Source organism: Papaver somniferum, chromosome 9 (genome assembly GCF_003573695.1).
Source record: "Papaver somniferum cultivar HN1 chromosome 9, ASM357369v1, whole genome shotgun sequence".
NCBI classification, from domain to species: Eukaryota; Viridiplantae; Streptophyta; class Magnoliopsida; order Ranunculales; family Papaveraceae; genus Papaver; species Papaver somniferum.
Window position 1 is genome coordinate 48,724,393 of NC_039366.1, and position 8,291 is coordinate 48,732,683.

Sequence of the window (8,291 nt, forward strand, 5' to 3'; positions counted from 1 at the left end):
TACCAGGTTGTCAATAATATTTAGCAGGGATGCAAACAATGACATTTAATAATCCGTACAGATTAGTAATTCTGAAGCAAAATAAACAGGACATTGTGTAGACTGCTTACATTTTTGAGAGCCTAGCTAATCCGATACATAATAATTTGTGAGCTACTTACAATTCTTCAACCCTGGGCTCACCAGCATAAACTTGAAAATGTGAGCCACAAAACATCCATAAATAAGGTGGTTATTACGGTGAACATGAATTCAAAAAACACAAAACCAAACCAATTGTCGAATCAGTGAAATGATATACATGCCGATACCCATAGAATGAGTGAATTAACTAACACCACTAAGGCAAGGCCCGACATCAAAAAATTCAATAGAACAAGTATCAGATTAGATATAACATGTATGATGGAGTTGAATGTCTTGTGATCACCAAGTATGCAAATTTGCATAGAGGACATGCTCGAGATGAAACAGAATCTCGACCTCTAGAATCAAAATAAGTAAAAATCGCGGTGTAAATGAATGGTGGAGATAAAAATGTAAACTGTTATAATTCCAAGTGAACACAAATCATAACCAATTTTTTATTGGATTATATTTTCAGGAGACACTTCATAGAAGCGGGTAAGCCATGTCATCCATGCCATTACCCTTGCAGTGGTTTGATATCAATACTTTGTACTCAAATGTAAGGTGGTCTAATATATAGTTAGTCATCTAAAAAGTAGAAGAGAAACATCAGATTAAAATCTACGCAGCCTATCTTCATATTATAAACCATGCAAGTCAAACAAAAACTGATAGAGCTCTCAGTGATGCTACTAAAGTAAACTACCAATACTCGTTAATCAATTTTCTCAGTGATGCAAGTCAGCCTATCTTAGAATGTAATATGAGGATCAGTCATCCTAACGACATTTAATAGGCCTAGAAAAAAATGTTTACGAAGGGATGTTTCGACAGAGGTATGATTTGCACCTACAAAGGCATCTTTCTCTTCAGGGAGCACGCAAAGTCAGTGATAAGAAATTATTCTGGTGGCAAACCAAACAACTTCCAAGGGCTAACTCTGATGAGACAGTCTAAGGAAAAATCATTGACCAATATTCAAGGGTGTGAACTATTAAATAATAACCAACAGCTCAACAACTATATGAGTACTGCGCAAGTGAATCGTTAAGAAATGTTTAAGCCAAGATTTATGATGCAAAGTTCTTACCTTCTTACCACTTCCTTCTCTTTCTTTGCTAAATATTCTTTATGCTTTCAACTCCATGTTGCAAACTTTTCCTTACGCGTCACCCAAATGCCAGCTAGTAATGAGGATGTATGCTTCCGAATATAGATCTCTGCATGCCCAAGTGAAGTAGACCAAAATCAAAAAACTTTAGTATGTCCAACATTGATGGTAAATCTTCCAGGGAATCAAACTCTAGTAGCTCTGTTGAGTATAGCTGGTCAGCTACAGTTAAACTTTCAACTGCAACTTAAGACCACCAACACCACCAGCCTTCTTCTTTTCTAGGCTTATCTGAAACTGTAATTACGGCGAGTCCGTAATTTGTTTCTGAAGAACACAAAGTACAAACCAAGAGAAAACAGTTAATGGGTTCTTCTAATTTGAAGAATCTAGAATGTTTCCATTAAATACCTTACGAAACAAAAACAGAAAATGTAAAGAAGATAAAGGTACCCAGAGTGAGGAAGCAAATTGTTCGTATATATTTATTGACTAAGCAAAGCCCCTCCACTGGCAACTCCGCATAATCTGCTTCATAATGCTAGTATCTGCCGTGGATTTATTTATTAATGATGATCAATTTATTTATCATATGCTTATGAAGTGCAAAGAAAAATACTAACCATGCTCAGTAGCATTTGCTATATTGATAGCAGCATCAATTTCCGCTTGGCTTCTTTCCACATGGCCTATCCTTTGTTCTGGCACAGGTTTAAGAATACTTCGCTGTAGTCTGTTAGATGGTAACTGCATTTGTGGTTGTCAATTCCGGTAAAAAAATTGTCAGCATATTGCTGTAATCTAAATCATTTCAGCATTCATATGAAAATCGAAACTTTGATCCAAAAATGAAAAAAATAATAATTAAAGTTTAAGAGAGTAGCAAATTTCATGGCACAGATAGAGCTTTGAATACTGTTTCTAAGCCTTCTTGATTGATTGAGTGTCTCTTAAAAGACCCAGAAACTATAAAACAGAAGCATAAACAACTTACCTAATGAAACAAAAACAAAATTAAAAAGTGAACCCTAATAAGATTAATCAAAATAGAGATGATGATGATGATGATCAAAATAAGAACCTTTGCATGCTTATACTATTAATTATTGTAATTAGATGCTTATACAAAAACATAAACAGCTTACCTATTTACGCGCTATGTAATCAGTGAAAGACAATAGGCCTCTTATCTTGTTAGGGTTTGCTGAATCTTCCGCTGGTTGCGTTGGTTGTAGGTTTGGTTTTAGGTTATATTCGTTTTAGGGTTTCCTGAATCATCCACAAACCTAAATCTGTATAGGAAAAGAAGAAACCTTAAGTTTTGAACGAAAGATGATTAGGTTTTTCTTTCCTCTTTTCTTTTTTTTCCTCCCGGAAGTTCATGTTTTTTTGTTTAGTGTTTACTTTCGGAGGATTTGGATAGGCCTGTCAATGGTAGAATATCCGTCGGATATTTAGAAATTCGATATCCGACATGTTAAGCACTACCGGATATTCGATATCCGATAATATCCTATAGGATATCAAAACCAGATATCGATTCCGATAGGCTAAGCTGTCGGATATCCGATAATATCCGGTTATAACAAAAAAGCTTAAAAACTTTTGTAAAACATTTTCATAATTGACACTTATCGGATACTTATCCGACAATATCCGATAATATCTGATACTAGACTCGAAATTAGGATAAATTACAAATAAGTTCATATACTATCGGATATCGGATATTAACATTTCGGATGGGGTCTAATCCGTTTTCGATATGTTAAGGAAGAAATATCCGATAAAATATCCGATCTGATACCCGATATCCGATAAAACGGATAAAATCCTATAGGATCTCGAATACTCGGAAACGGATACCGGATATCGGACAAATATTGACAGGCCTAGATTTGGATTTTCCTATAACCCCTTGACCAATAGAGTGTCGCCAAATGTCATCTCCAGGTTTAATGTGAGAACTCTTTTCTCAGTGATTGTGGCCCTCTCCAGGTTTAACGTGAGAACTCAATATTCTCTCGTTGAACGGTGACGCTCACCATTCAACGTCGGGGCTTATATGACTTAGGATTTTTAAAGGAGTTCGATATTCAACAATCGGGCGTCTGGGCCATCACCGAGTAAACCCCGAGAAAATGGTGCAAGTGTACTTGACAATAATGCACGAACGAGCACCCGAACGCACGAACGATCATTTGAAAATATGGACGAACGAGGAACTTATGAAGGAAAATAATAAAATAAACAAGAGGCGTGAGACCGGCTCACCGGCCTGACGGTCATATGCCGTCGTGGCCGGTCCCCGCTCCCATTATTTTATTTTATTTTATTTTAATTTGTTTCCCTCATCTCATGGAAACTCCTTCATTTTAGCAAACTCCTTCGTTTGAGCGAAACTCTTAGTTTCTCCATACTTTCATCGGAAAAAAATAGGGAAAGGTGTCACGGGACAGGGGCACCTTCCCGGCCGGCCATGCCCTAGCCTTGGCTGGTCCCACACCTTACAATCCCTTATTTTCTCATATTATTATTTCCATCATCTCATGGAACTCCATCGTTCGAGCGAAAACCCTAGTTTTTCAATATTTTCTCAAATATTACTCGAAGCCAAAAAAGCCAAATGGTCACTTGACCGACTAGGCTACTCATTGGTCGCACAAGCAAAGATCTACTCGCTCATTCGAGCAAAATCGAAAATTTCAGTCAAGATCAAATTCTTCTGAAAATCCAAAATATTGCTCAAACACGCACCAGAAAATACCAAAAACTCTCAGGACTGAGAAACAGACACTATAGTGACAAGGGCATGCTACCTTGACCGACCAAGGCCGGCCCTAAGGCTTGCAAGGAGCCGGTCCCACACATTTTCATAATTTTGACCTAATTTGCTCTCAATTGCTCATATTGGGTCCAAACTCTCTCCAACCAACTTGGGACTCGCTCAAACGACCATCAGCCGATCCCACGACCACCAAAGGCCAGTCCCATTACTCCTTGGTAGGTCCCTCATCTCTCCATAACTAGGTTTTACCACCTAACGCTCACACGAGCGATATTTTAATAAATGATTGAACCAACATTTGATAATCCTTTCACCAACAGGTCAACAAAGGACTTTCGTGCATGCTCACTCAAGCACTTGGACGCTACATGTCGACCATCATCCCATGTAGCCGGTCCCTCCTTCACTCAGTGACTTATTTTCAGTTAATCATCACTTGATCAGCAATGGATCAAAATTAGGGTTTCTAACAAATGCTCTGCAAATCATAATTCCGAGTGAGTTCAAACACTAATAATTTTATGTTGATCCAGCAATAAATATCCAGATTAATTATATAACATTCGGTCCAGCTACCAATATTTTAATTAATATTTTATTCAGTCATGCTACCAATAATTCATCGAATGAGCAATACTTGCTCAGATGCTCGACTATTGATTCAACTATCAATATTCAGTAATTTATCGAATGAGCAATACTTGCTCAGATGCTCGAATATTGATCCAACTATCAATATTCAGTAATTCATAAAATGAGCAATACTTGCTCAGATGTTCGGATATTGATTCAACTAATTTATCGAATGAACAATACTTGCTCAGATGCTCGAATTTTAATGCAACTATCAATATTCAGTAATTCATCGAATGAGAAATACTTGCTCAGATGTTCGAATATTGATTCAACTATCAATATTCAGTAATTTATCGAATGAGCAATACTGCTCAGATGATCGAATATTGATTCAACTATCAATATTCAGTAATTTATCGAATAAGCAATACTTGCTCAATTGGTCGAATATTGATCTAACTATCAACATTCAATCATTTATCATACAAGCAATATTTTCTCAAAGCAATATTCGTGCAGACTATCAATATTCATTACGTTGACTAAACTATCAACATCATTCATTCGAGAACTATACGTCCCAGCATACATGTCCAATTCATGAAATCCTAGAGCATTCAGCAATCATGCTCGACTGAATAATACTTAGACTCATCGTCTAATCAAGTCAACGACTGACAAATCAAATACACATCTTCTCTACAGACTCCACGTTCGTGAGACATCAATCACATCACATGGGGGATATTAATTAAGGTTTTGGTCTGGCGGCCTGCGACACGTGTGTTCATCCACGATGAGAAATGTGAGTAAGTCGTGCAAGCAGTTGGGGGAAAATGAAAAAACGGGGGTCTAACAACCACACCCAATATTTCGCTTAGAAATCTGTATGGACTAACTCCAATATACTTTCAAGAGAATCAACTAGACAGTCAGACTCAATCTTAAGAAAAATATATCAAAGAGTTATATCTCAATTTCTCAATCAAATCTGCAATCAAACAAATAGGAATTTGCGAGCCCAATTGAATATAATAAATAACTTGGAAGATATCAAAATCCAATATCCAAGTGTCAATCGATTTAATCAACAACCAAAGGTTGGATTCACAATTAATTGAACTTATGCACAACCTGTGATATTTCAATTATATAAACAAATATAATGCGGAAAAGAAATAACAAAGACACCAGAAGTTTTGTTAACGAGGAAACCGCAAATGCAGAAAAATCCCGGGACCTAGTCCAGATTTGAACACCACACTGTATTACGCCGCCATAGACACTAGCCTACTCCAAGTTAACTTCGGACTGGAATGTGGTTGAGCCCTAACCAATCTCACACTGATCAAGGCACAGTTGCGCTCCTTACGTCTCTGAATCCCAGCAGGACTCTACGTACTTGATTCTCTTAGAGGATCTCACCCACAACCAAGAGTTGCTACGACCCAAAGTCGAAGACTTGAATAACCAATCTGTCTCACACAAAAAAGTCCATTGAATAAATAAATTTGTCTCCCATAGATATACCTATGAGTTTTGTTCTGTTTTTTGATAAATCAAGATCAACAGGAACCAATCGATATACCAGACTTATATTCCCGAAGAACAACCTAGAAATATCAATCACGTACCTCACAATAATCTTAATCGTATGGTAACGAAACAAGATATTGTGGAATCACAAACAATGAGACGAAGATGTTTGTGACTACTTTTTATCTTTCCTATCGGAGATTAAATCTCGAGCAAATCTTAGAGAAGATAATACTCAATCACGATAAAAAAATAGCAAAATTAGAACACGTAACTACAGAGAAAATAGTTGGGTCTGGCTTCACAATCCCAATGAAGTCTTCAAGTAGTTAACCTACAGGGTTTTGGAAAAACCTAAGGTTAAAGGAGAATCGACTCTAGTCGCAACTAGTATCACACATGAGGTATGGGGATTAGGTTTCCCAGTTGCTAGAGTTCTCCTTTACATAGTCTTCAAATCAGGGGTTGCAATCAATTCTACCTTGGTAACAAAGCATTCAATATTCATTGTTAGATGAAAACCTGATTAGACTCAAGATAATATCTTTCAACCGTTAGATCGAACTTAGCTTGTTACACACAAATGAAAAGTGACTTCATTTAGATATGAGTAACCGTACCTAAACGTGTACACCTTTGTTGTCTCAATAATAGTTAACCGAAGTTAGCCATATGAACACTTTCATATCAACCTTATTCATCTTAACGTAACTAGTTCAAATGACTCAAATGAAACTAGTTCTAGAGTTGCTCAATTGTTTATATTCTCATAAAAGTATACAAGACACAATTGAAGCAAAATCGGTTTTGATTCACTCGAATCAAGTCATGGACATTATATCCAAGGTTTGCAAAAGATTGCATTCCTTATTATATAAATGTATTAGTTCATGAACAAGATGATTTTAGAACATAATCCACTCAAGTATTCAAACGGGTACGTATACCTTAGTGGTCGGACTAAGTTTGGGTTCGACAGTATGCGAACGGGTACGCATACCACCAAACTCAGTAAAGTCCCGGAACTTGAACCTCAAGCCAGTACGCGTACCGGTATGCATACTTAGTTCCCGGGCCTCTACTAAACCAATCAGTATGCATACGGGTATGCATACCATGGTTCCCGGACTTGGATTACACATAAGCAATTAGGCATATTGTGCTTATATCAAATTGTTCTAAACTCTCATTTCAATCATTGAAACATTCTCGGAAGACGACATTAGATGTCTCACACAAACTATTATACTTCAAAGCAATTTTCAAGTGATCGAATGATCAATACGAAACATTCTGTGTCTACATCAAATTACTGTCTCACACAAATTATGTAAGATGTTACCAGGCGATTTTCACATGATCATCTTTTGACTTTCGTCAAGAATATAAGATGAACTTAGTTAACTTACCAACACATATTTCGAGAAATATGTAAGCGAGTTAAACTCAGCTTGAAATATCAAATGTGCATAATTGAAGTCTATATAGCTATACGACTTTTGTCTTAAATAGGATATAAAGTAGATAGACTTTTGAGTGATATATGAGTTCAAGTCTCTACATACCTTTTGTTGATGAAGTTCCACAAGCTCCCCTTAGTAGTTCTTCGTCTTCAATCGATGAACGCCGTGAAGTCTAATGCTCAACTACACTTTCTATCATAATCCGAGACTTAGTTATAAGTAGACTAGAAATCAAGACTTACAGTTTTGGCAACTAAACTTGACAAACAAGCTTGAGATAGAAATGCTTGCGAGTTCGACCAAGCAGTGCTCTAACACAAAATATCATCGATTAAATTGATCACAAAAATACCTTTATGCTTAATTTAACTAGAAATCACTCAACATAAGAAAACTTACAGAGTCAATACAGTACTTTCACATAAAAGTGGATAAGGGAAAGATCAATACTGCGGAATTTTCTCACAAAGTTCATTTTATCCTTTATCAATATCTGCATAAAGACATAATAGACTTAACTTTTGAGCATATATGAGATAAGCACAGTTCACGAATAAGATTAAATATTGCAAGATCATCTTCCAAATAACTTAGAATTTAAATAAATAAATCTAAAAACATTGCAAGATGAAAGTGTTGGAAATAGCTATGTGTAATCACAATATTTTCTATACCAAACCCTAATTAT

General features: G+C 36.4%; 1 long non-coding RNA gene across 2 annotated transcripts; it reads right to left on the bottom strand.

The window, feature by feature from the left end:
* Nucleotides 1-2,638, bottom strand: LOC113308984. 2 transcript variants are annotated; one of them, XR_003340249.1, is made up of 4 exons: nt 2,386-2,638; nt 1,864-1,987; nt 1,694-1,788; nt 1-1,567 (listed from the first exon to the last, which is right to left on the bottom strand). It is a non-coding gene; the product is annotated as an uncharacterized LOC113308984 (long non-coding RNA). The 2 variants fall into 2 exon arrangements; XR_003340248.1 differs by having other exon boundaries at nt 1-1,788.
* Nucleotides 2,639-8,291: the final 5,653 nt, after the last annotated feature.